The 27,135-nt window shown below is 49.6% G+C and overlaps 1 protein-coding gene across 1 annotated transcript in view; it reads left to right on the forward strand.

Moving 5' to 3' along the window:
• Nucleotides 1-11,972: 11,972 nt before the first annotated feature.
• Nucleotides 11,973-27,135, forward strand: part of LOC112207721 (MAM and LDL-receptor class A domain-containing protein 2-like) — an 85,254-nt gene continuing 70,091 nt past the window's right edge. The window contains exons 1-3 of the mRNA XM_063800078.1: nt 11,973-12,308; nt 13,571-13,705; nt 14,168-15,074. The gene's annotated coding sequence lies outside the window, so the exon portion shown is untranslated. The remainder of the gene's footprint in view (nt 12,309-13,570; nt 13,706-14,167; nt 15,075-27,135) is intronic.

A 27,135-nucleotide genomic window follows, 5' to 3' on the forward strand; every position in this document is an offset into this window, starting at 1 on the left:
AATGTAAGAGCTCCCAGTGGCCACAGCTAGAATGATTTGAGTGCACACACACACACACAGACACACAGACACACACACAAATCGGATTATACCCCAAAGAATAAAATGAATGTCCATGGATTTGTAAGCATATAAATAAATTATTGAATAAATTAAAACTGAAAGGGTAGCCGGGCGAGGTGGCGAGCGCCTGTAGTCCCAGCTACTCGGGAGGCTGAGGCAGGAGAATGGCGTGAACCCGGGAGGTGGAGCTTGCAGTGAGCCAAGATCACGCCAATGCACTCCAGCTGGGGTGACAGAGCAAGACTCTGTCTCAAAAACAAAACAAAACAAAACAAAAAACTGAAAGGGACAGGCCTTTCTTGGAACAAATTCCAAACAAGAAATGTGGAGTAAATAGGGAAAATCACCATCAGGCCGGGCACAGTGGCTCGTGCCTGTAATCTCAACACTTCGGGAGGCTGAGGCAGGTGGATCACCTGAGGTCAGGAGTTCGAGACCAGCCTAGCCAACATTGTGAAACCCTGTCTCTACAAAAAATACAAAATTAGCTGGGCCTGGTGACACATGCCTGTAATCTCAGCTACTTGGGAGGCTGAGGCAGGAGAATCGCTTGAACCCGGGAGGTTGCAGTGAGCTGAGATTGTGCCACTGCACTCCAGCGTGGGCAATAAGAGCAAAACTCTGTCTCAAAAAAAAAAAAAAAAAAAAAAAAAAAAGGAAAGAAAGAAAAGAAAAGAAAAAAAAGAAAGTCACCATCAGTGCTGCAGGCAAGCTCCCCTGAGGAATGCTAAAATTCCTGTGCAAAGTTTAAGGAGAAAGAAGATATTTGTATAGTCTCAAAGTGTCTCCCCTAAATGTTCAGTAATTACCGCGGTGCCCAAATTCTTTGATGCTCCTTCCTGTAGGAGTTGGAGCTCATGCTGGACTTCATGACTCACTCTTAACCAGTAGGACATGGAGAGGAAAACAGTCACTCTCCCGTGGGGAGACCTGGCAGGCCTCACCTTGGCTGTGTGATCAAGGTCCAGACCACCAGGGATGAGGCATGTTGACATCGTGGCCCCTGAGAGCACGTGATGAGAGGAGCGCCCCCACCCCCCGCCGTGTTCTTCCACAAACGCACAGTTCCAATGTAATCAGAGAGAACATCACACAAACACCAACTGAAGGGCATCTTGCAAAATACCTGAGCAGTACTCTGCAAAGCTGTCAAGGCAGTGAAACGAAGACAGGCCAAGAAAGGGTCACAGGTGCAGGGGACTAAGAAGACGTGAGGACCAGTGCAGCCTGGGGTCTTGGACGTGAGCTGCTGAGATTGCACCCATGTGAGTGTCTCAGTTTCTACACGTGCATCATTGCTGTGTAAGATGCTCAAGTGAGAGGAAGCTGGTGAACGGGTCTGTGGGAAGTTGCAGTACTGTCTTTGCAACTCTTCTGGACATCTTTTTTTTTTTAAATAAAATCTTTTTAACATGAAAATATGCAGAGCACGGTGGCTCGCACCTGTAATCCCAGCACTTTGGGAGGCCGAGGCAGGTGGATCATGAGGTCAGGAGTTCAAGACCAGCCTAGCCAACATGGTGAAACCCCCGTCTCTACTAAGAATACAAAAATTAGCTGGGCGTGGTGATGGGCATCTGTAATCCCAGCTACTCGGGAGGCTGAGGCAGGAGAATCACTTGAACCCGGGAGGCAGAGGTTGCAGTGAGCCAAGATCGCTCCCCTGCACTGCAGCCTGGGTGACAGAGCAAGACTCCATCTCAAAAAAAATAAAGGAAATATGCGTCGTTGGATGCTGTATGACAATCAAGCTACTTACAACAAACAAAATTGAAGGTAAATTAAAAATAATTTATAGTCTTTAAAAAGCAGGAACTACAAAATTTACATTTCTGAAAATGGCAGAAAAATCCCACATGGCTGTATATGTATGTGTGAGATTGTGTATGAATGAGCGCATGCATATATTTTTGTGTGTTTGGATTATATGTGTGAGGGTGTGCATGAGTGTGTATATGATTTGGGGGTATGTGTGAGTGTGTATGACTGTGTGTATGAGTGTGTATGATTTGTGTGTGTGAGTGTGTACATGTATACACTAGTGTGCATATGATTTGGGGGTATGAATGAATGTGTACATATGTATTTATGATCTGAGTGTGTATGAGTGAGTGTGAATGTGAACATGTGTGTGTGAGTGGGTATATGATTTGGGTGTGTGCAAGTATGAATATGTATTGTGTGCATTAATGTGTATATGATTTTGGGCTGTGTATGAGTGAGTGTGAATGTGAACATGTGTGCACGAGTGTATATATGATCTGGGTGTGTATGAGTGAGCATGAGTGTGAACATGTGTGCATGAATGTGAGTATGATTTGGGTGTGTATGAGTGTGAATGTGTGCACGAGTGTATATATGATCTGGGTGTGTATGAGTGAGCATGAATGTGAACATGTGTGCATGAATGTATGATTTGGGTGTGTATGAGTGTGAATGTGTGCACGAGTGTACAATCAGTGTGTATGAGTGAGCATGAATGTGAACATGTGTGCATGAGTGTATATATGATCTGAGTGTGTAGGAGTGAGCATGAATGTGTATGCACAAGTGTGTGTGTATGATCTGGGTGTGGAGTGTGAATACGAACACGTATGCACAAGTATGTATATGACCTGTGTATGAGTGTGAATGTGAACATGTGTGCACGAGTGTATATATGATCTGGGTGTGTATGAGTGAGCATGAGTGTGAACATGTGTGCATGAATGTATGATTTGGGTGTGTATGAGTGTGAATGTGTGCACGAGTGTGTACAATCGGTGTGTATGAGTGAGCATGAATGTGAACATGTGTGCACGAGTGTATATATGATCTGGGTGTGTAGGAGTGAGCATGAATGTGTATGCACAAGTGTATGTGTGTATGATCTGGGTGTGTAGGAGTGTGAATACGAACACGTATGCGCAAGTATGTATATGATCTGTGTATGTATGAGTGAGTGTGAATGTGTGCATAAGTGTGTGTATGATCTGGGTATGAGTGATTGTGAATGTGAGCATGTGTGCACGAGTGTGTATATGATCTGGGTGTGTGGGAGTGAGCATGAATGTGTATGCACAAGTGTGTGTATGTGTGTATGATCTGGGTGTGTAGGAGTGTGAATATGAACACGTGTGCACAAATGTGTATATGATCCGAGTATGTAGGAGTGAGTGTGAATGTGAACATGTTTGCACGTGTGTATATGATATGGGTGCATGTGTGGGTGTGTTTGTGCAGGTGCACTGGGAGCTTTCAGCATTGAGTCTGTGTGGCATCCAGGCTTTTCTGGATAATGTAGAATCAAACCCCATAATTCATTCCAGTAACTTAGAAATTTTCGCTTATGAATACTAAATTCTCCTCACCTAGCAACTGACTGAGCAGGTTGAACAGCACCCTTCGCCGTTCTCCTGCAGAACCCCGTGGAATGGGCCCTGCTTTCTCAGAGTGCTCCTAACGGTGATGAGGGAGCCCAGCTCATTGCGGTTCGTGCAGAAGGCTGTGTGCCATCCCCGGGACTGCACGGGGAGGCGGAGGCTCAGGCGTGGGATCTGAGCTCAGTGGGCCCTTTAAGGACCGCTGCCTTCTTTCCTCCCTTTGGCACTCAGCATCGACTTACGATGGCTCCCAGTCACAGTCCTTGTCACTGCCTGGCATTACACAGGGCCACAGTCCCTTAACTGAAACGCTTGGGACCAGATGCATTTTGGAATTCGGAATGTTTCTTGATTTCGGAGAGAGAAGAGGGGATGGACTGTTGGGCAGCCCTGATTAACCCTGCAGCGTCTCGGCTCTAGAGAGGAGCCTGCACTGCCGGGAGCGTCTCGGCTCTAGAGAGGGGCCTACACGGCTGGGAGCGTCTCGGCTCTAGAGCCACAGCTGATGCATGGCAACGATGAGCTCTCCTGCTTAGTGCTGATGTGCCTCAGCCCCTAACCCCACTGGTGTCCGGATGAGGACCTTGAAGCTCAGAGAAGCTAGGTCAAGGTGAACACCAGTGTTGAGTTTCAGCCCCAGGTCTACCTGATGCTGCCTCCACATTGACTGAGTTGGCCTGGTCCGTTGTGAGGGCAGGTAGAGCCAGGGTCGAGGCGGGGATGCCAAGGTCCCATGCCGCAAAGATGGGTGGGATGGCACAGGAGCCAGTCATCATCCCCAAAGACACAGCTCCGAATACCTCATCCTGAAATGCCAAAGATCAAAATCCCAAAAGTATAAATCTGGAAAAAATAATGTCGATGTTATTTATTTACATTTTTAAAAGGTATGTATTTGAGAAACATAAAAACACAACAGAACATTTCATAGGCCACTTTACACAATAAAATAGGCAACAATAACAGGTATTTTTGCATAAACACTGAGGTAACTAATGACGGCGGCATGGGTGTAGCAGTTATAAGAAGACAGACCATAAAGAAATAAGTCAAAAGAGAAACATGTACACGTATATCACTACAGTTACTAATTGTGTGCACCTAGCCCTATAGCTGTGGTCATCTGAAATATCAGGGATTTTAGACTTTAGGGATTTTGATCTTTAGGGATTTCAACATTCGAGATTATGGTGTTTGGGACTGTGTCTTTCAGGATTATGATCCAAACTCAGCTGGGCCTCCCCTACCTGCCCCAGGAATGTGGAGTGAGAACGTTGCAGCAGGAGAGAACAACACAGCAAAGCACAGCAGGGGAACCGGAAATGCTCACCCTTTGACAGGGTACTTTTAGTTCTGGGGCCTTATCTTAAGGATATTCCAACATATACAAAAAGATTCATGCACAGATATATTTACTTTAGTATTATTTACCATAGGAAAAAAGTTGGAAACAATACATTTTATGTTCTGTAAAATGAAAGAACAGTTAAATAAATCATGGCTCTAAGACAACTCCAGGGCTGTGTACGGAAGTTCAGGGACAGAATCAGTTGAGGCTGTTCCACCTGAGCCTAAGCTTCCTCTGCTGTATGTCGGGAATGAGGTGGGGGCCAAGCGAGATCACCACAGTGCAGGCCAGTGTGCAGGGCACAGGTGGGCACCAGGGAGGGGACGCCGCACAGCCCCATGCTCTCGCCAAAAACGTGCAGAACAATTTGGAAGAAAACATTTCCATCTGTTAATAAAGAGCAACGGCCTCCGGTCATAAGTGACACATGACCCTTTGCCTGAGTCTTTTTAAATTTTTCCATATGTTCCATATTTTCTACACCAAACGTAAGCTACTTTCATAATCACAAAAACTTAATGGAAAGAGGAGGAGGAGGACAGGGGTGGGGAGTAGTAGCCATGGGTTCGAGCCCTTCCTCTCCGCATGACTTGGATAACACAGTATATTCACACAGCCGTTTCCCCATCTATGAACTTCTGAGGTGCTTTTATTAGTTGATGTCTGGGACCCCTAGGAGCTCTCTTTATACCTCATGATATCAAATGCCCACCTTTCCAGCTCCTTTTGGCCTCCTGCCCTTCCTGGAGGGAGATGCGCTCCCTGGAGCTGCTGACTAGGTGGAAGCAGACTGGCTCCTTCAGTGGGTAGGCCAGCCTGCCTGTCTCCCTAGCCCAGTCCCACCGTGCTGGCCTCAGTGGTGGAGGCAGGCGTGGAGCCCTGGAGGAACCACTCCTCCCCAGCCGCCACCAACATTTGTGGCACTGAGAAGCACCCGTGCTATTCTGGACAGGGATGGGGTTGGACACCCATGCATAGGGGACCCTACACCCCCAGGTTTGGCTCTGGGCTAAACAGCAGGTGTGGATTTTGGCCTAGGCCTCGGAGAAGCCATCAGCTAGGGCAGAATTCCCATGTGGGCAGGATGTTATTTAGGAATTCCAGGGCTTTCTGTATTCCAGATTTCCTGTATTGTGCATATGTGCATGCACGTATGTGCCCTCAGCCATGATGTAAAGTGTTTTTCTGGCTGGGGTTGCATCACACAGTTTGGAAGCCACTGCTCTGCAGATTCTGAGGACCACCTCCCTTATTTCTCACCAAATTCCCATTTCTTCTGTTTTTGTTCCACCCACTGCAAAAAGCATACTGCCTTCTCTTCTTCATTGGTGGGCAGTGGGTCCTGCTGCTCAGGTTTCTCCAGCCAGGGCCCTGAACCTGAGCCTGGTGGCGTGGGCAGGGGGCTGACTCCAGGTGGGCCAAAGGCAACCTATCCAACTCTTCAGAATGGCTTTTCTCTCCTCCCTATAAAACATATTTTCTCTCCTCCCTACAAAACATATTTTTGTATTAGGGTGTTTGTTAAAATGAAAACATGAGATCGTGGATGCATAACGAGAAGCCGTGTCGTTACTTCCCAGGCCCTGTGCAAGGTGCAAATCGGCGTGTTAGTGGCTGTTTGCATTTTTTCAATTCCTTTTGTCTTTTCTCCTTATCCTGCCCTTTATATGGTTTCTGCTTTAAGTCAAACATTGTGAGTGGATTGGTGGACGTATGTGTGTGTGAGCGTGTGTGCACAGATGCACGAGAACTGCAGAGAGAGATGGGAGGTAACCAGGGGGATCACTGTTCTCTTCTTCCCAAACATTAACGTTAGGCTGTTCCGCTTCTGTTCTGGAGAGGGCACCCACCTGACTGCTTGGGAGCCTGGAAATGGCCCCACTGAAGCAGCTCTGAGGCCCTGGGCACCCTTTTCCTGGTTGTGGCCAGCTGAGTTGTGCATGGTCCTCCCCGTGGGATGTGCTTGGAGCATCTGCTGGTAGCAGAGCCTCAGTTCCTCTCCTGCGTTCTTTCGCTACAGGTGTTAGACCTGCTGCCCACCTGTGACCTGTTTACTGCCAGGGATAGACCTGTGACCAGTGTGGAAAGCGAGATGCTTTGTCCATACAGCCTGTGGGGCTCAGCCTTCCCGGGGTTGCCCACAGCTAGGCTGGGCCAGGACCCCCAAGCCTGGGAACTTACACCTTTCTCGCCTGCTTTCCTAAAGGTAGTTTTCCTTTGTGATCTCTCTCCCTGAACGGCTAAACCACACTCTGAACAGAAAACTGTCTGGAAAACTGCTTTGCACGTACATCTGATACGGTCCTCTGGAGGGTGACCTCCACTGTCTAGTGGGCGAGGATTGTTCAGCCGCCTTGGCTGTGTCACCGAGCTGCCAAGGGCAGACTGTACCCTGGGCTCACCAGCATGCAAAGATATTTTATTCATTTATTTATTCCATAAATATATATTTATATTATTTATATTTAGAGCCAGTGTATCTCTCTGTCGCTCAGGCTGGAGTGCAGTGGCACGATCTCACTGCAGCCTCAAGCTCCCGGGCTCAAGGAATCCTCCTACTTTGTCCTCCCAAACAAAAATATTTTTAAGGAGCCCACTAGGAGAGTGCTGAGTTTAAAATCTAAGTTCTTGTTTCTTTTTTATTGATGCATAATAGATGTACATAGTTTCAGGGTACATGTGATAGTTTAATGCATTCATATAATTGTAAAAATCAAATCAGCCTACTTGGAATATCTATCGCCTTAAATATTTGTTTTTGCTTTATGCTAGAACTGTTCCGATTCTTCTCTTCTAGCTATTTTGAAATATACAGTAGGCAACTGTCAACTATGATCTATGTAACACTAGGTCTTATTCCTTCTATCAAACCATGTATTTGTACCCTTTAATCAATTTCTCTTTCTCCCCCTCTCCCCGCTACATTTCCCAGCCTCTGGTAACCACGCGTCTACCCTCTATCTTCACGAGAGCTACTTTTTTAGTAGGTGGGTGAGAACATTCAATGTTTGTCTTTCTGTGCTTGGCTTATTTCACTGAAGGTAATGATCCCTAGTTCCATCTTGTACAAATAACAGGCTGTCATTCCTCTGTATGGCTGAATAATATTCCACTGTGTATACACACCACGTTCTGTTTATCCATCATCCGCTGATGAACTTAGAGGCTGATTCCGTATTTCGGCGATTGTGAGTAGTCCCGCAGTAAACATGAGAGTGCAGATGTCTTTACGATATATTGACTTTGTTTCTTTTGACTATATGCCCAGTTAGTGAAATTACTGGATCATACAGCAGTTTTACTTTTAGGTGTTTTTTTTTTTTGTTTTTGTTTTTTTTGAGATGGAGTCTTGCTCTGTTGCTAGGCTGGTGTGCAGTGGTGTGATCTTGGCTCACTGCAACCTCTGCCTCCCGGGTTCCTGTGTTTAAGCGATTCCCCTGCCTCAGCCTCCCGAGTAGCTGGGATTTATAGGTGCGCACCACCACGCCCAGCTAATTTTTTGTATTTTAGTAGAGACGGGATTTCACCATGTTGGCCAGGATGGTCTCGATCTCCTGACCTTGTGATCCGCCCGCCTCCACCTCCCAAAGTGCTGGGATTACAGGTGTGAGACACCGCGCCCGGCCAACTTTCATTTATTTATTTATTTTTTAAGGCGGAGTCTTGCTCTGTCACCCAGGCTGGAGTGCAATGGTGCGCTCTCCGCTCACCGCAATCTCCACCTCCTGGGTTCCAGTGATTCTCCTGCCTCAGTCTCCCAAGTAGCTGGGTTACCGGGTCGCACCACCACGCCCGGCTAATTTTTTATATTTTTAGTAGAGATGGGGTTTCATCATGTTGGCCAGGCTGGTCTCAAACTCCTGACCTTGTGATCCCCCTGCTTTGGCCTCCCAAAGTGCTGGGACCACAGGCGTGAGCCACCGGGCCCGGCCCCTTTTAGTTTTTTGAGGAGCCTCCATCTGTTTTCCACAGTGGTTGTACTAATCAACGTTCCCACAACAGTGTGTGAGGGTCCCCCTTTCTCCACATCCTCGCCGGCATCCCTTCTTCCCTGCCTTTTTGACGAAAGCCATTTTAACTGAGGTGAGAGAAGACCTCATCGCAGTGTTTTATTTGCGTTTCTCTGATGATTAGTGATGTTGAGCATTTTTTCATATACCTGCTGGCCATTTGTGCATCTTCTTTTGAGAAATGTCTACTCAGGTCTCTTGCCCATTTTAAAATGCGATTAATTGTTTGCTATTGTTTGAGCTCCTGGTTATGAATCCCTTGTCAGGTGGGTAGCTTGCAAGTATTTTCTCCCATTCTGTGGGTTGTCTCTTCAGTTTGTTGACTTTTTCCTTTGATCTGCAGAGGGTTCTTAGCTTGGTGTGATTTCACTTGTCTGTTTTTGCTTCGGTTGCCTGTGCTTTTGGGGTCCTACTGAAAAAGTCTTTGCTGAGAACAATGTCCTGGAGCACTTCCCTAATGTTTTCTTCCAGTAGTTTTATAGTTTCAGGTCTCAGTTTTACCTTTAATCCATTTTGGTTTGATTTCTGTGTACGGTAAGAGAGACGGGTCTACTTTCATTCTTCTGCATATCTTTATGTAGTTTCCCCTGCACCACTTATGGAAGAGACTGTCCTTTCCCCCGTATATTGTTGGTGCCTTTGTTGAAGATGAGCTGGCTGTAAATGTGTGGATTTATATCTGGGTTCTCTATTCTGTTCCACTGGTCTATGTGTCTGCTTTACCCGATTAGCAGGCTGATTTGGTTACTATAGCTTTGTAGTAAATTTTGGAGTCAGGTAGTGTGGTGCCCCTAGCTAAATCCTTGTATCTTATGGACAATTATGGACATAACAGTGTTTTGTTATATTTCCACTTCTGTGTAACTCGGGGATGCGTAGTCGGTGATTTGGATGTGGCGTCATATCCGGAAGGCATTGTTCCTGACCCTTGCTTCAGATTCCTATGCGACTCCCTCCCATGAATGCAGCTGCTGCGTGTACTTTCTGCACACGCGAGCCGCCAGCACGCACCTTCTGCACACGCGGGCCACCTGCACCGGCCTTCTGCCCACGCGGGCCTCCTGCACGCACCTTCTGCACATGCGGGCTGCCTGCAGTTTCAGGGAGGAGCTTTGACATCATCAGGTCATTGGAGTTTGATGGCAGCTGCTGCTATTCTTGCTTAGAAAATACGGATTGCGATGAGTTTAGTTTCAGTATCCTCAGCTGTAGGATTTTTTAATAAACGTGCTATATGAAGAATATATAATTTTGTCACTGGAGATTAGACCTGGAGTTTTCAATAACTAGATTTTTAGGTTGCGTGTGTTACATGTCCAATATGTATCCGTAGCCTTATTCTAAAAGTGCGTATATTAATAATTCACTACAAATTTGCTGGTGTAGTGGTTGATAATTATTATGTCTACATTCCTTTTCTATGGGGTAGCAGGTTAGCTGGCAGGGCCTGTAGGTCACACATCTTTGCCTCCCGAGACAATTCTCCAGTAAGTGCTGAGATCAGAGGCTTGGAGTGTCCAGAATGAGATCCAATAAGAGCTGAGCTGAGGCAGCCTCAAGAGGAGTGGAGTGCTGTGCCTTAGCACACCCCAGTTCCCATGAGTTCCTGATTTCTGTACCAGAGGCAGGAGATCTGGCCCTCAACTTCATTTTTCTTTGCCCACAGAACTCATATCAGGGGTATATTTCCACACGTGTCTACAGTTAAGCAGACACGCCTGGCATTTAAAGCCTTTGGCTATGGTCCGTGAAAGTCTGTTGGCTGAAGTCCTGCCACATGTGCCTGCTGCTGTGACCCTGAGGATATCTGTCCATGGGGTTCAGCCCTTCACTTCGGGGTTCATTCATACATGTGTGGCCCTCTTGGGCCAGACACATGGCTAGAACCAAAGTTACAGAGATGAAGGGACCCCATCTGAGAGCCCCAAACAGGAGGGCAACACAGCGAGGTGTCTGAGCACTCGTTCAGGCGAGACTAATGCTGAGCACTCACGGGCAGGCTCTCTTATGCCCCTGTCAAAGAGAATTACTCCCCAGACACTTGTTCAAAATGGCAAAAAGACTATTCAAGACTATTGCAATAGGTTGGCTCATGCCTGTAATCCCAGCACCTTTGGAGGCCCAAGTGGGAGGATCACTGGAAGCCAGGACTTCAAAACCAGCCTGGGCAACAAAGCAGGACCCCATCTCTACAATGTTTTAAAAAATTATTTGGTGCAGTGGCACACACCTGTAGTCCCAACTACGCAGGAGGCTGAGGTGGGAGGATCCTTTGAGCCTAGGAGTTTGAGGCTGCTGTGAGCTGTGACTGTGCTACTGCACTCCAGCCTGGTTGACAGAGCAAGGCCCTGCCTCTTAAAAAAAAAAAAAAAAACACTATTGCAAGAGGAGAGAGAGAGACTGAATTCAACTCTCAATACAACAGAGACAAGTGGGGATAGCCAATGAGCAGGGTGAGGGAGGTGATGAAAAGTTGCTGAAAGGAACTTGGTTAGTTAGCAAGGGTGGGGAAGATTCTCACTAAGGACCTTAGCAGCATTCCTTGCTAGCACTGAGCTCAGCAGGCCAAGGATGAGGCTTCATCAAGGAGAAGGCTCAAAGGAGCCTGAGTGGAGTTTGGTCAAGGAGAGCGTCTTTGTCATCCTTGCAATGACTCATTTTATAGGTAATTAAGTAGGGGGTTCCGACAGGTCAAAGAACTTACCAAAAGAGGAAATTGTGTCCATGTGGCTGGTGGCTCACACCAGGAACTGACAGTGGCTTACTCTTAGAAACTCAGAGTGTGCGTGTCTCTTTGAATCCGTATCTGTGTGTGGGTGGGTGTGTCTGTCTGTGTGCGTGCCTCAGTCTCTTCTGAATTTCTCTCCCAATCCCCGTCTCTCTTTCCTCGGGTCGGTGTTTCCCTCCTGCTGGCCTCTGGCCAGCTATTTCTGGAAGTGTCAGCTGCTCTGTCTTCCTGCCCCTGTCTCCACCATCACGTCTGTGTCTGACTCCCTTTCTTTCCCATACAAAACCCCCAATGCAAGTCCTACTGTTTCTGTAACTGGCCACTGCCTATAACAAATCTTTGCTTAGGTTGTGTTTCTTTGTAGAATAGACTGATGTTCTGTGTGCTTGATTTTTACAAGATGAGCACAATACCTTATCTTTCTTCTTTATTAAAAAAAGGAAAAATCCAACCACAAGATTAATATCTCGTCATGGACTGTGCCCCGCTCGAGCCTCTCCACATGCAGCCCGAAGGAAAGTGGAGGGAGCTGCTCCTTTCCGTAGCCGGGGTGCCCACCCCAACCAGGCTGCCTCTGCCACCCAAGACAGAGGTTCTCTGATAATAATTTATGGGGATTGTTTCCAGAGACCACACCTGAAGCTGCCAACTCCCCGGAGGAAGGCCCTGATTAATGGCCGATGAATTTCTCCTTAAGGCCCTGAAACTGCCTACTCAGAACCAAGCCAGTTTTTCCTGCCTGTCCTGTTTGGGCAGCCAGAGGAGGCAGCTAGAAACCCATTATGCAGGGGATGGGGGTAAGTGGAGGAGGGAGGGGTTGGGGGAGGAGTGGGGAGGAGGAGGAGGGAAACAGGAGACCTCAGGCTTTGGCTATGATGGGGTCAGCCTTTCTACACCATTCCGGGATGCTGGTGTCCACCACTGCTGCCTGGGCACGGGGAACAGAGACTCTGCCTGGTGGGAGCAGACAAGAGGTTCGAGGACCAGAGCTCATCCTCTTCGGTGTGTGCCTGGGAGGAGGTGCAGGTGCAGCCAGTGGGGTATGATTAAAAAGAAGGGACGCGAGTTTAGGGGACAGCCGCCTACGTGCACCAGCTCTCCGTGTGCCACAATCTTGCCTGTCAGGGACCAGGATCCCACTAGAGACCCGAGTTTAGGGGACAGTTGCCCACGTGCACCAGCTCTCCGTGTGCCACAATCTTGCCTGTCAGGGACCAGGATCCCACTTCACAGTTAGCAAATAGCAGCTCAGGGACATTAAGCAACTCGCCCAGCATCCCACCAGCAGACAGTCTCACCTTCAGGGTCGTCTGTGTCTGTTAAAGTCGAGTCTAGTTTCGGGTCTCAGAGCACCTCCCTAAAGCTGCTGTAAACCAAGAATAAAATTCTAAGCTCCACAGCCAATCGCGTGGACCCCGCCTCTGGGCCAAAGGGATTCCAGAGAAACCTGAAGAACTAGTTCAGGCCATGATGAGGACGAGTGGGGGCTGGACAGGCCTCATTATACCCTCCTCCCTTTGGAATTTGGGCAGAACTGACCAGAACCAACATTAAAACAGAGATCTGAAGACTGACAAGGCTCTCTAGCAATAAGATGCCAAATTCCAACCTGACTCCTGTGCAGCATCACATGACAGACAGAGGCCGTGACATCAATATTTTACCTCAAAATATATTTCTTTGACATACTTTGAAATGGCCCTGCCAAGCTGTCTCTTATGGGGGACATTTACATTCTGTAGAGAATCCCTTCCCTTTTCAGGTCTTTCTCTGATCCTGAAGACATTGGCTGAGAGTCTAGCACCTTCTATGGGTCTGAACAGGAAACATTTGCCATCTATTGTCTCTAAGGGTGGCCACCTATGAAACTTCATCTACATAATAAGAACCTTGGTCTCCACAGTCTCTTATCTTAACCCAGACTCTCCTTTCTATTGATAGCAGGTCTGTAGATAATAATTCTTTCAACCAATTGACAATCAGAAAATCTTTGACTCTATCTATGACCTGTAAGCCCCATTACTTTGAATTTTCCTCCTTCCAGACCAAACCAATGCAGACCAAACCAATGCAGAACTCCTATGTGCTGATGGTGGTCTTACATTTCCCTAAGTTTCTGCCGACTAAACTGTGCACATGTTCTCAGGACCTCCTGAAGCTGCGTCACAGGCACTAATCAAAGAACACAAACAAGGTGAGTCTCAATCATTTCAAGAAATCTATTTGCAAGGTTAAGGACACACCTGAGAAAAGAACAGAGAACCACAGGAAAAACTGTGGTCCGTGCTTTTCCCAAAGATTGTCTGGGGACCTCAGTAAGTAAAGGGGAAAAGTGTGGGTATTGGGGAAAGGGGAAGGAGTGGAAAAAATGGGTGTGGGTAAATCAGAGGCAAATGGTTGCATTCTTCAGTCTTTGGTCAGCGTTCACTGAATACACATTTTACATGCGATGGAGGTAGAGGCAGGGATGTAGCTTTTTTGTCTTTGTGTAATAGCTATCTTATTTAGGAACCAGATGGGAAGCAGGTTTGCATAAGCCAGTTCCCAGCTTGGCTTTTCCCTTTGGCTTAGTGAGTCTGGGGTCCCCGGATTTATTTTCCATTCTCACAGGTTGTGGTCCTCACATTTGGCTCAAAATATTCAAAATTCTTTCCAGAGTTTGGCCTTTTCTTCAGCACTGGGAATTGTGATCCAAAGCTTTCCCGGATGAAGCACAAAGTTGGAGAAACAAAACGCAAACTAAACAACAATGAAACAGAACAGAGTTAATCTGCTGTAGCTCAAGAGAGGACGTACCTGCCCCCACCCCGCATCCCTGGGCTCGGGTTTGCCTTGCTGACCTCTGCTGCCACCTGGTGCCACACAGAGAAACTGAGGAGAAACCACATCAGTCTCCTTCAGCCTCAGCTTCACATCTGTGGGTCAAGTAACCCTTTCAAAAGCTGTATAATGTGGGAAAGCTTTCCTCTCAGGAAAATGCACACATCTAACTTTGAGAAGATGCCCTTGGGGGTGCTTCAAGGATCCTAGATAAAGAACCCCCTTTCCTGAACATCCAAGAACCTAAGTTTTTTTTTTTTTTTTTTTTGAGAAAGTCTCGCTGTCTCTCCCAGTCTGGAGTGCAGTGGCGTGATCTTGGCTCACTGCAAGCTCCCCCTCCCAGGTTCACACCATTCTCCTGCCTCAGCCTCCCGAGTAGCTGGGGCTACAGGCACCTGCCACCACACCCGGCTAATTTTTTTGTATTTTTAGTAGAGACGGGGTTTCACCGTGTTAGCCAGGATCGTCTTGATCTCCTGACCTTGTGATCCACCCGCCTCGGCCTCCCAAAGTGCTGGGATTACAGGTGTGAGCCACCGCACCTGGTCCAAGAACCCAAGTTTTAGATCTAGAGTGATGTCAGCATGACATTGATTTCCTGAGGCCCAGGGGTGAAGGAGCTGAGGACAGCAGAGGGGTGAAGGAACTCAGCTACAGACAGCAGCAGCTGATGCACAGGCCTCCCAGCGCCTGAAGTCACCCGGAATTGGGAAGTGCTCAGAAGCTTACAAAGCTGCCTCGAGGTGGGAACACGACATAAATCCAAGAGCAGATCCCTGATCCTATAAAAATATACTAGATGCAGTGGGGTCATTTTAAATGAGCAGAGAAGGACAGACAGATAAACAGAAGGACAAACAGTATTGGGATTGGGATAAATGCTCAGCTTTTGCCCAAACCTTAGTGACTTAACACAAGCATCACTTATTTGCTCACGATTCTGTGGCGGGACCATTTGGTTTGGCTCACAGGGCAGGGACTGTGCTGGTCTTACCTGAGCAGACCTGCATGTCTGCGGTCAACTGGGTTGGCAGAGACAGAGTGACTGTCTTCCTCCAGGAAGCAGCAGGTTAACTGGTTGGCAGAGACAGAGGGACAGAGGGACTGTCTTCCTCCAGGAAGCAGCAGGTTAACTGGTTGGCAGAGACAGAGGGACTGAGGGACTGTCCTCCTCCAGGAAGCAGCAGGTTAACTGGTTGGCAGAGAAAGAGGGACAGAGTGACTGTCTTCCTCCAGGAAGCAGCAGGTTAACTGGTTGGCAGAGACAGAGGGACAGAGGGACTGTCCTCCTCCAGGAAGCAGCAGGTTAACTGGTTGGCAGAGACAGAGGGACAGAGTGACTGTCTTCCTCCAGGAAGCAGCAGGTTAACTGGTTGGCAGAGACAGAGGGACAGAGGGACTGTCTTCCTCCAGGAAGCAGCAGGTTAACTGGTTGGCAGAGACAGAGGGACTGAGGGACTGTCTTCCTCCAGGAAGCAGCAGGTTAACTGGTTGGCAGAGACAGAGGGACAGAGGGACTGTCTTCCTCCAGGAAGCAGCAGGTTAACTGGTTGGCAGAGACAGAGGGACAGAGGGACTGTCTTCCTCCAGGAAGCAGCAGGTTAACTGGTTGGCAGAGACAGAGGGACAGAGGGACTGTCTTCCTCCAGGAAGCAGCAGGTTAACTGATTGGCAGAGACAGAGGGACTGAGGGACTGTCTTCCTCCAGGAAGCAGCAGGTTAACTGGTTGGCAGAGACAGAGGGACAGAGTGACTGTCTTCCTCCAGGAAGCAGCAGGTTAACTGGTTGGCAGAGACAGAGGGACAGAGGGACTGTCTTCCTGCAGGAAGCAGCAGGTTAACTGGTTGGCAGAGACAGAGGGACTGAGGGACTGTCCTCCTCCAGGAAGCAGCAGGTTAACTGGTTGGCAGAGACAGAGGGACTGAGGGACTGTCTTCCTCCAGGAAGCAGCAGGTTAACTGGTTGGCAGAGACAGAGGGACAGAGGGACTGTCTTCCTCCAGGAAGCAGCAGGTTAACTGGTTGGCAGAGACAGAGGGACTGAGGGACTGTCTTCCTCCAGGAAGCAGCAGGTTAACTGGTTGGCAGAGACAGAGGGACAGAGGGACTGTCTTCCTCCAGGAAGCAGCAGGTTAACTGGTTGGCAGAGACAGAGGGACAGAGGGACTGTCTTCCTCCAGGAAGCAGCAGGTTAACTGGTTGGCAGAGACAGAGGGACAGAGGGACTGTCTTCCTCCAGGAAGCAGCAGGTTAACTGATTGGCAGAGACAGAGGGACTGAGGGACTGTCTTCCTCCAGGAAGCAGCAGGTTAACTGGTTGGCAGAGACAGAGGGACAGAGTGACTGTCTTCCTCCAGGAAGCAGCAGGTTAACTGGTTGGCAGAGACAGAGGGACAGAGGGACTGTCTTCCTGCAGGAAGCAGCAGGTTAACTGGTTGGCAGAGACAGAGGGACTGAGGGACTGTCCTCCTCCAGGAAGCAGCAGGTTAACTGGTTGGCAGAGACAGAGGGACTGAGGGACTGTCTTCCTCCAGGAAGCAGCAGGTTAACTGGTTGGCTGAGACAGAGGGACAGAGGGACTGTCTTCCTCCAGGAAGCAGCAGGTTAACTGGTTGGCGGAGACAGAGGGACAGAGTGACTGTCTTCCTCCAGGAAGCAGCAGGTTAACTGATTGGCAGAGACAGAGGGACTGAGGGACTGTCTTCCTCCAGGAAGCAGCAGGTTAACTGGTTGGCAGAGACAGAGGGACAGAGGGACTGTGTTCCTCCAGGAAGCAGCAGGTTAACTGGTTGGCAGAGACAGAGGGACAGAGGGACTGTGTTCCTCCAGGAAGCAGCAGGTTAACTGGTTGGCAGAGACAGAGGGACAGAGGGACTGTCCTCCTCCAGGAAGCAGCAGGTTAACTGATTGGCAGAGACAGAGGGACTGAGGGACTGTCTTCCTCTAGGAAGCAGCAGGTTAACTGGTTGGCAGAGACAGAGGGACAGAGGGACTGTCTTCCTCCAGGAAGCAGCAGGTTAACTGGTTGGCAGAGACAGAGGGACTGAGGGACTGTCCTCCTCCAGGAAGCAGCAGGTTAACTGGTTGGCAGAGACAGAGGGACTGAGGGACTGTCTTCCTCCAGGAAGCAGCAGGTTAACTGGTTGGCAGAGACAGAGGGACTGAGGGACTGTCTTCCTGCAGGAAGCAGCAGGTTAACTGGTTGGCAGAGACAGAGGGACAGAGGGACTGTCTTCCTCCAGGAAGCAGCAGGTTAACTGGTTGGCAGAGACAGAGGGACAGAGTGACTGTCTTCCTCCAGGAAGCAGCAGGTTAACTGGTTGGCAGAGAAAGAGGGACTGAGGGACTGTCTTCCTCCAGGAAGCAGCAGGTTAACTGGTTGGCAGAGAAAGAGGGACAGAGTGACTATCTTCCTCCAGGAAGCAGCAGGTTAACTGGTTGGCAGAGACAGAGGGACTGAGGGACTGTTTTCCTGCAGGAAGCAGCACGTTAACTGCTTGGCAGAGACAGAGGGACTGAGGGACTGTCCTCCTCCAGGAAGCAGCAGGTTAACTGGTTGGCAGAGACAGAGGGACTGAGGGACTGTCTTCCTCCAGGAAGCAGCAGGTTAACTGGTTGGCAGAGACAGAGGGACTGAGGGACTGTCTTCCTCCAGGAAGCAGCAGGTTAACTGGTTGGCAGAGACAGAGGGACAGAGGGACTGTCTTCAGGAAGCAGCAGGTTAACTGGTTGGCAGAGACAGAGGGACAGAGGGACTGTCTTCCTCCAGGAAGCAGCAGGTTAACTGATTGGCAGAGACAGAGGGACAGAGGGACTGTCTTCCTCCAGGAAGCAGCAGGTTAACTGATTGGCAGAGACAGAGGGACTGAGGGACTGTCTTCCTCCAGGAAGCAGAAGGTAAACTGGTTGGCAGAGACAGAGGGACTGAGGGACTGTCTTCCTCCAGGAAGCAGCAGGTTAACTGGTTGGCAGAGACAGAGGGACTGAGGGACTGTCTTCCTGCAGGAAGCAGCAGGTTAACTGGTTGGCAGAGACAGAGGGACTGAGGGACTGTCCTCCTCCAGGAAGCAGCAGGTTAACTGGTTGGCAGAGACAGAGGGACAGAGGGACTGTGTTCCTCCAGGAAGCAGCAGGTTAACTGGTTGGCAGAGACAGAGGGACTGAGGGACTGTCTTCCTCCAGGAAGCAGCAGGTTAACTGGTTGGCAGAGACAGAGGGACAGAGGGACTGTCTTCCTCCAGGAAGCAGCAGGTTAACTGGTTGGCAGAGACAGAGGGACAGAGGGACTGTCTTCCTCCAGGAAGAAGCAGGTTAACTGGTTGGCAGAGACAGAGGGACTGTCTTCCTCCAGGAAGCAGCAGGTTAACTGGTTGGCAGAGACAGAGGGACTGAGGGACTGTCTTCCTCCAGGAAGCAGCAGGTTAACTGGTTGGCAGAGACAGAGGGACAGAGGGACTGTCTTCCTCCAGGAAGCAGCAGGTTAACTGGTTGGCAGAGACAGAGGGACAAAGGGACTGTCCTCCAGGAAGCAGCAGGTTAACTGGTTGGCAGAGACAGAGGGACAGAGTGACTGTCTTCCTCCAGGAAGCAGCAGGTTAACTGGTTGGCAGAGACAGAGGGACAGAGCGACTGTCCTCCAGGAAGCAGCAGGTTAACTGGTTGGCAGAGACAGAGGGACTGAGGGACTGTCTTCCTCCAGGAAGCAGCAGGTTAACTGGTTGGCAGAGACAGAGGGACTGAGGGACTGTCCTCCTCCAGGAAGCAGCAGGTTAACTGGTTGGCAGAGACAGAGGGACTGAGGGACTGTCCTCCTCCAGGAAGCAGCAGGTTAACTGGTTGGCAGAGACAGAGGGACAGAGGGACTGTGTTCCTCCAGGAAGCAGCAGGTTAACTGGTTGGCAGAGACAGAGGGACTGAGGGACTGTCTTCCTCCAGGAAGCAGCAGGTTAACTGGTTGGCAGAGACAGAGGGACAGAGGGACTGTCTTCCTCCAGGAAGCAGCAGGTTAACTGGTTGGCAGAGACAGAGGGACAGAGGGACTGTCTTCCTCCAGGAAGCAGCAGGTTAACTGGTTGGCAGAGACAGAGGGACTGTCTTCCTCCAGGAAGCAGCAGGTTAACTGGTTGGCAGAGACAGAGGGACTGAGGGACTGTCTTCCTCCAGGAAGCAGCAGGTAAACTGGTTGGCAGAGACAGAGGGACTGAGGGACTGTCCTCCTCCAGGAAGCAGCAGGTTAACTGGTTGGCAGAGACAGAGGGACTGAGGGACTGTCTTCCTGCAGGAAGCAGCAGGTTAACTGGTTGGCAGAGACAGAGGGACTGAGGGACTGTCCTCCTCCAGGAAGCAGCAGGTTAACTGGTTGGCAGAGACAGAGGGACAGAGGGACTGTGTTCCTCCAGGAAGCAGCAGGTTAACTGGTTGGCAGAGACAGAGGGACTGAGGGACTGTCTTCCTCCAGGAAGCAGCAGGTTAACTGGTTGGCAGAGACAGAGGGACTGAGGGACTGTCTTCCTCCAGGAAGCAGCAGGTTAACTGGTTGGCAGAGACAGAGGGACAGAGGGACTGTCTTCCTCCAGGAAGCAGCAGGTTAACTGGTTGGCAGAGACAGAGGGACTGTCTTCCTCCAGGAAGCAGCAGGTTAACTGGTTGGCAGAGACAGAGGGACTGAGGGACTGTCTTCCTCCAGGAAGCAGCAGGTTAACTGGTTGGCAGAGACAGAGGGACAGAGGGACTGTCTTCCTCCAGGAAGCAGCAGGTTAACTGGTTGGCAGAGACAGAGGGACAAAGGGACTGTCCTCCAGGAAGCAGCAGGTTAACTGGTTGGCAGAGACAGAGGGACAGAGTGACTGTCTTCCTCCAGGAAGCAGCAGGTTAACTGGTTGGCAGAGACAGAGGGACAGAGGGACTGTCCTCCAGGAAGCAGCAGGTTAACTGGTTGGCAGAGACAGAGGGACAGAGGGACTGTCTTCCTCCAGGAAGCAGCAGGTTAACTGGTTGGCAGAGACAGAGGGACTGAGGGACTGTCTTCCTCCAGGAAGCAGCAGGTTAACTGGTTGGCAGAGACAGAGGGACTGAGGGACTGTCTTCCTCCAGGAAGCAGCAGGTTAACTGGTTGGCAGAGACAGAGGGACTGAGGGACTGTCTTCCTGCAGGAAGCAGCAGGTTAACTGGTTGGCAGAGACAGAGGGACTGAGGGACTGTCTTCCTCCAGGAAGCAGCAGGTTAACTGGTTGGCAGAGACAGAGGGACAGAGGGACTGTGTTCCTCCAGGAAGCAGCAGGTTAACTGGTTGGCAGAGACAGAGGGACTGAGGGACTGTCCTCTAGGAAGCAGCAGGTTAACTGGTTGGCAGAGACAGAGGGACTGAGGGACTGTCTTCCTCCAGGAAGCAGCAGGTTAACTGGTTGGCAGAGACAGAGGGACTGAGGGACTGTCTTCCTCCAGGAAGCAGCAGGTTAACTGGTTGGCAGAGACAGAGGGACAGAGGGACTGTGTTCCTCCAGGAAGCAGCAGGTTAACTGGTTGGCAGAGACAGAGGGACAGAGGGACTGTCCTACAGGAAGCAGCAGGTTAACTGGTTGGCAGAGACAGAGGGACTGAGGGACTGTCTTCCTCCAGGAAGCAGCAGGTTAACTGGTTGGCAGAGACAGAGGGACAGAGGGACTGTCTTCCTCCAGGAAGCAGCAGGTTAACTGGTTGGCAGAGACAGAGGGACAAAGGGACTGTCCTCCAGGAAGCAGCAGGTTAACTGGTTGGCAGAGACAGAGGGACAGAGTGACTGTCTTCCTCCAGGAAGCAGCAGGTTAACTGGTTGGCAGAGACAGAGGGACAGAGGGACTGTCCTCCAGGAAGCAGCAGGTTAACTGGTTGGCAGAGACAGAGGGACAGAGGGACTGTCTTCCTCCAGGAAGCAGCAGGTTAACTGGTTGGCAGAGACAGAGGGACAGAGGGACTGTCTTCCTGCAGGAAGCAGCAGGTTAACTGGTTGGCAGAGACAGAGGGACAGAGGGACTGTCCTCCAGGAAGCAGCAGGTTAACTGGTTGGCAGAGACAGAGGGACAGAGGGATTGTCCTCCTGCAGGAAGCAGCAGGTTAACTGGTTGGCAGAGACAGAGGGACTGAGGGACTGTCTTCCTCCAGGAAGCAGCAGGTTAACTGGTTGGCAGAGACAGAGGGACTGAGGGACTGTCCTCCAGGAAGCAGCAGGTTAACTGGTTGGCAGAGACAGAGGGACTGAGGGACTGTCCTCTAGGAAGCAGCAGGTTAACTGGTTGGCAGAGACAGAGGGACTGAGGGACTGTCCTCCTCCAGGAAGCAGCAGGTTAACTGGTTGGCAGAGACAGAGGGACAGAGGGACTGTCCTCCAGGAAGCAGCAGGTTAACTGGTTGGCAGAGACAGAGGGACAGAGGGACTGTCTTCCTCCAGGAAGCAGCAGGTTAACTGGTTGGCAGAGACAGAGGGACAGAGGGACTGTCCTACAGGAAGCAGCAGGTTAACTGGTTGGCAGAGACAGAGGGACAGAGGGACTGTCTTCCTCCAGGAAGCAGCAGGTTAACTGGTTGGCAGAGACAGAGGGACAGAGGGACTGTCTTCCTGCAGGAAGCAGCAGGTTAACTGGTTGGCAGAGACAGAGGGACAGAGGGACTGTCTTCCTCCAGGAAGCAGCAGGTTAACTGGTTGGCAGAGACAGAGGGACTGAGGGACTGTCTCCCTCCAGGAGGCAGCAGGTTAACTGGTTGGCAGAGACAGAGGGACAAAGGGACTGTGTTCCTCCAGGAAGCAGCAGGTTAACTGGTTGGCAGAGACAGAGGGACAGAGGGACTGTCCTCCTCCAGGAAGCAGCAGGTTAACTGGTTGGCAGAGACAGAGGGACTGAGGGACTGTCTTCCTCCAGGAAGCAGCAGGTTAACTGGTTGGCAGAGACAGAGGGACAGAGGGACTGTCCTCCTCCAGGAAGCAGCAGGTTAACTGATTGGCAGAGACAGAGGGACTGAGGGACTGTCCTCCTCCAGGAAGCAGCAGGTTAACTGGTTGGCAGAGACAGAGGGACAGAGAGACTGTCTTCCTCCAGGAAGCAGCAGGTTAACTGGTTGGCAGAGAAAGAGGGACAGAGGGACTGTCTTCCTCCAGGAAGCAGCAGGTTAACTGGTTGGCAGAGATAGAGGGACAGAGGGACTGTCTTCCTCCAGGAAGCAGCAGGTTAACTGGTTGGCAGAGACAGAGGGACAGAGTGACTGTCTTCCTCCAGGAAGCAGCAGGTTAACTGGTTGGCAGAGACAGAGTGACTGAGGGACTGTCTTCCTCCAGGAAGCAGAAGGTAAACTGGTTGGCAGAGACAGAGGGACTGAGGGACTGTCTTCCTCCAGGAAGCAGCAGGTTAACTGGTTGGCAGAGACAGAGGGACAGAGGGACTGTCTTCCTCCAGGAAGCAGCAGGTTAACTGGTTGGCAGAGACAGAGGGACAGAGAGACTGTCTTCCTCCAGGAAGCAGCAGGTTAACTGGTTGGCAGAGACAGAGGGACAGAGGGACTGTCTTCCTCCAGGAAGCAGCAGGTTAACTGGTTGGCAGAGACAGAGGGACAGAGGGACTGTCTTACTCCAGGAAGCAGCAGGTTAACTGGTTGGCAGAGACAGAGGGACTGAGGGACTGTCCTCCTCCAGGAAGCAGCAGGTTAGCTGGTTGGCAGAGACAGAGGGACAGAGGGACTGTGTTCCTCCAGGAAGCAGCAGGTTAACTGGTTGGCAGAGACAGAGAGACAGAGGGACTGTCCTCCTCCAGGAAGCAGCAGGTTAACTGGTTGGCAGAGACAGAGGGACTGAGGGACTGTCTTCCTCCAGGAAGCAGCAGGTTAACTGGTTGGCAGAGACAGAGGGACAGAGGGACTGTCCTCCTCCAGGAAGCAGCAGGTTAACTGATTGGCAGAGACAGAGGGACTGAGGGACTGTCCTCCTCCAGGAAGCAGCAGGTTAACTGGTTGGCAGAGACAGAGGGACAGAGAGACTGTCTTCCTCCAGGAAGCAGCAGGTTAACTGGTTGGCAGAGAAAGAGGGACAGAGGGACTGTCTTCCTCCAGGAAGCAGCAGGTTAACTGGTTGGCAGAGATAGAGGGACAGAGGGACTGTCTTCCTCCAGGAAGCAGCAGGTTAACTGGTTGGCAGAGACAGAGGGACAGAGTGACTGTCTTCCTCCAGGAAGCAGCAGGTTAACTGGTTGGCAGAGACAGAGTGACTGAGGGACTGTCTTCCTCCAGGAAGCAGCAGGTTAACTGGTTGGCAGAGACAGAGGGACAGAGGGACTGTCTTCCTCCAGGAAGCAGCAGGTTAACTGGTTGGCAGAGACAGAGGGACAGAGGGACTGTCTTACTCCAGGAAGCAGCAGGTTAACTGGTTGGCAGAGACAGAGGGACTGAGGGACTGTCCTCCTCCAGGAAGCAGCAGGTTAGCTGGTTGGCAGAGACAGAGGGACAAAGGGACTGTGTTCCTCCAGGAAGCAGCAGGTTAACTGGTTGGCAGAGACAGAGGGACAGAGGGACTGTCCTCCTCCAGGAAGCAGCAGGTTAACTGGTTGGCAGAGACAGAGGGACAGAGGGACTGTCTTCCTCCAGGAAGCAGCAGGTTAACTGGTTGGCAGAGACAGAGAGACTGAGGGACTGTCCTCCAGGAAGCAGCAGGTTAACTGGTTGGCTGAGACAGAGGGACAGAGGGACTGTCTTCCTCCAGGATCCGGGAGGTTAACTGGTTGGCAGAGACAGAGGGACAGAGGGACTGTCTTCCTCCAGGAAGCAGCAGGTTAACTGGTTGGCAGAGACAGAATGACTGAGGGAGTGTCTTCCTCCAGGAAGCAGCAGGTTAACTGGTTGGCAGAGACAGAGGGACAGAGGGACTGTCTTCCTCCAGGAAGCAGCAGGTTAACTGGTTGGCAGAGACAGAGGGACAGAGGGACAGTCTTCCTCCAGGAAGCAGCAGGTTAACTGGTTGGCAGAGACAGAGGGACAGAGGGACTGTCCTCCTCCCGGAAGCAGCACGTTAACTGGTTGGCAGAGACAGAGGGACTGAGGGACTGTCTTCCTCCAGGAAGCAGCAGGTTAACTGGTTGGCAGAGACAGAGGGACTGAGGGACTGTCCTCCAGGAAGCAGCAAGTGAACTGGTTGGCAGAGACAGAGGCACTGAGGGACTGTCTTCCTGCAGGAAGCAGCAGGTTAACTGGTTGGCAGAGACAGAGGGACTGAGGGACTGTCCTCCTCCAGGAAGCAGCAGGTTGGCTGTGTTTCCTTCGTGTGGTAGCTGGTCTCCAGGGCAGCAAGAGGGACCAAGCCCCAGTGCACATTCTACAGCCTCTGTGCACATCAGACTTGTTAATATCCCATTGGCCAGTGTAAGTCACATGGCCAAGCCCAGATTAAGGAGTGGAAAGACGGAGACTATCTCCTCCTGGGAGAGGAGGCAAAGGAGGTGGGAGCATTATGTGGCCGTTTATGTTTGCAATCTACCATACTTAGCACTTTGAGAAAAGAATTAACTGAGAAACTTGCTTCAAATAGGGCATTCAGTAAAATGAAGCCCCAATTGAAGTAAAAGGCATATATAAAAAATGAAACTGTGACCGATTTTAAGGACAGTATTGGCAAATATTTCTGTGCTCTTGGAGGAGAAGACCCTTATTTGCATGACATGTCAGAAACCACAATGAAAGAATTATTTTAACTTGCATTCATAAAAATTAAAATTATTCATTAAAAACATCGTGAATGAAATTAAAAGTCAAAATGTAAGCCAGAAAATTATTCACAATGTACGTGTCAGGAAAAGACAATACCCTTTAAACTTTGAGAGTTTACATCAGACAGAAAACAGCAAATGACATGATCCAAACTTGATAAAGGACATGAAAAAGAGCCAGCAGTTAGTATGTTTTCTGAATGAATAAGTAGCCAACAGCACATGAAAATGTGTGTATTCCATTTGTAAGGAGAGAAATGCAAACTAAAACAGTAAAGTGTCATTTTCACATCCTGGATTGGCAGAGGGTTTTATGTATTTTACTGATAGTGCTCAATATTAGCAGTAAACAACAAATGGTGAGTTAATATGAGCTTCGGAAGCTCAGGGAAATGATCTCCTTATTTAAACCTGTAGTTCCTTCCTACAGCCAGTGTCTACTGAGCACCTACTATGTGCCAGTCACAGCCTAAGTCCTGAAGGTGTAGTCTCCACTGAGACGGTGGTATTTGCACAAAGACCTGAAAGACAGGAGTGAACTGTGTGGATAACTGTGGGTACCCCTCCAGACAGAGGAGTAGCAATGTGGGTCCCAAGGTGGGACCACATCAGACATGTTCGAGGACTAGCTGAGGGAGAGAGGTGGGGGGTCAGAGGAGATGGGGGCCGGCTCTGCTGGCCATCACGAGCACTCTGGGTGCAGAGGGTGAGAGGTTAGGGTTAGGGTTAGGGTCAGGGTCAGGGTCAGGGTCAGGGTAGGGTGGGGGTCGGGGTCGGGGTCGGGGTCGGGGTCGGGGTCGGGGTCAGGGTCAGGGTCAGGGTCAGGGTTAGGGGTTAGGGTTAGGGTTAGGGTTAGGGTGTAGATATTTCCATGTTTATAGAGATAGCGGTGTAAATATTTCCATGTTTATAGAGATAGCGGTGTAAATATTTCCATGTTTATACAGATAGCCGTGTAAATGTTTACACGTTTATAGAGATAGCGGTGTAGATATTTCCACGTTTATAGAGAGAGCGGTGTAGATATTTCCATGTTTATACAGATAGAGGTGTAGATATTTCCACGTTTATAGAGATAGTGGTGTAGATATTTCCACGTTTATAGAGACAGCGGTGTAAATATTTCCACGTTTATACAGAGCGGTGTAGATATTTCCACGTTTATACAGTCAGCGGTGTAGATATTTCCACGTTTATACAGACAGCGGTGTAGATATTTCCACGTTTATACAGACAGCGTTGTAGATATTTACACGTTTATACAGACAGCGGTGTAGATATTTCCACATTTATACAGACAGCGGTGTAGATATTTCCACGTTTATACAGATAGCGGTGTAGATATTTCCACGTTTATAGAGACAGCAGTGTAGATATTTCCACGTTTATACAGATAGCGGTGTAGATATTTCCACGTTTATACAGACAGCGGTGTAGATATTTCCAGGTTTATACAGACAGCGGTGTAGATATTTCCACGTTTATTTTGGGCAGGAAGAAGGTCAAAATAAGAAGGGGCAATGTTTTTGGCCATATCATTGGCTTGACTATTTTATCTGGGTAACTTTATTTGCTAGGCAGGCTAACAAAACTGAATATTTAGCTTTTAGCCTTTGGAATAGAGGTAAGTAAGGAGAACAGATTTATGAGTGGAATAAGCAAATATATTTGCTACAGAAGCTGGAAATCAACAATGTTTAGAAGTAAACTCCAACTTTCTTTCAAAATCTGTTCCCTCTCGTTCATTCCCTGTTTTAGTCATTGGCAGTTGTTTTTTCTCACTCCAAAAGTTAAGAGTAATTTTTACATATTCTTCTCTTTTTTTCACCTTTATATCAATTTGGCTAAAAAATATTATGGAGGGAATGTCCTACCTTATTTCTTAAATTTTCTCCTCTTATTTATTACTACTATTTATCCAACCCTGACTTTGTTCCAGCCCACATTTTTTCCCCCTATGGGATATTTTTTTTCTTCCAATTTTAATGTATTCTACTCAACAATCTACTTCCAACAGATTATACTTTATAACAGACACCTATGGCCAGGTATCCACTTCTCATAGATCCATCAATAAGTCTTA

This window comes from Pan troglodytes, chromosome 19, assembly GCF_028858775.2.
Source record: "Pan troglodytes isolate AG18354 chromosome 19, NHGRI_mPanTro3-v2.0_pri, whole genome shotgun sequence".
In the NCBI taxonomy this organism is placed as follows: Eukaryota; Metazoa; Chordata; class Mammalia; order Primates; family Hominidae; genus Pan; species Pan troglodytes.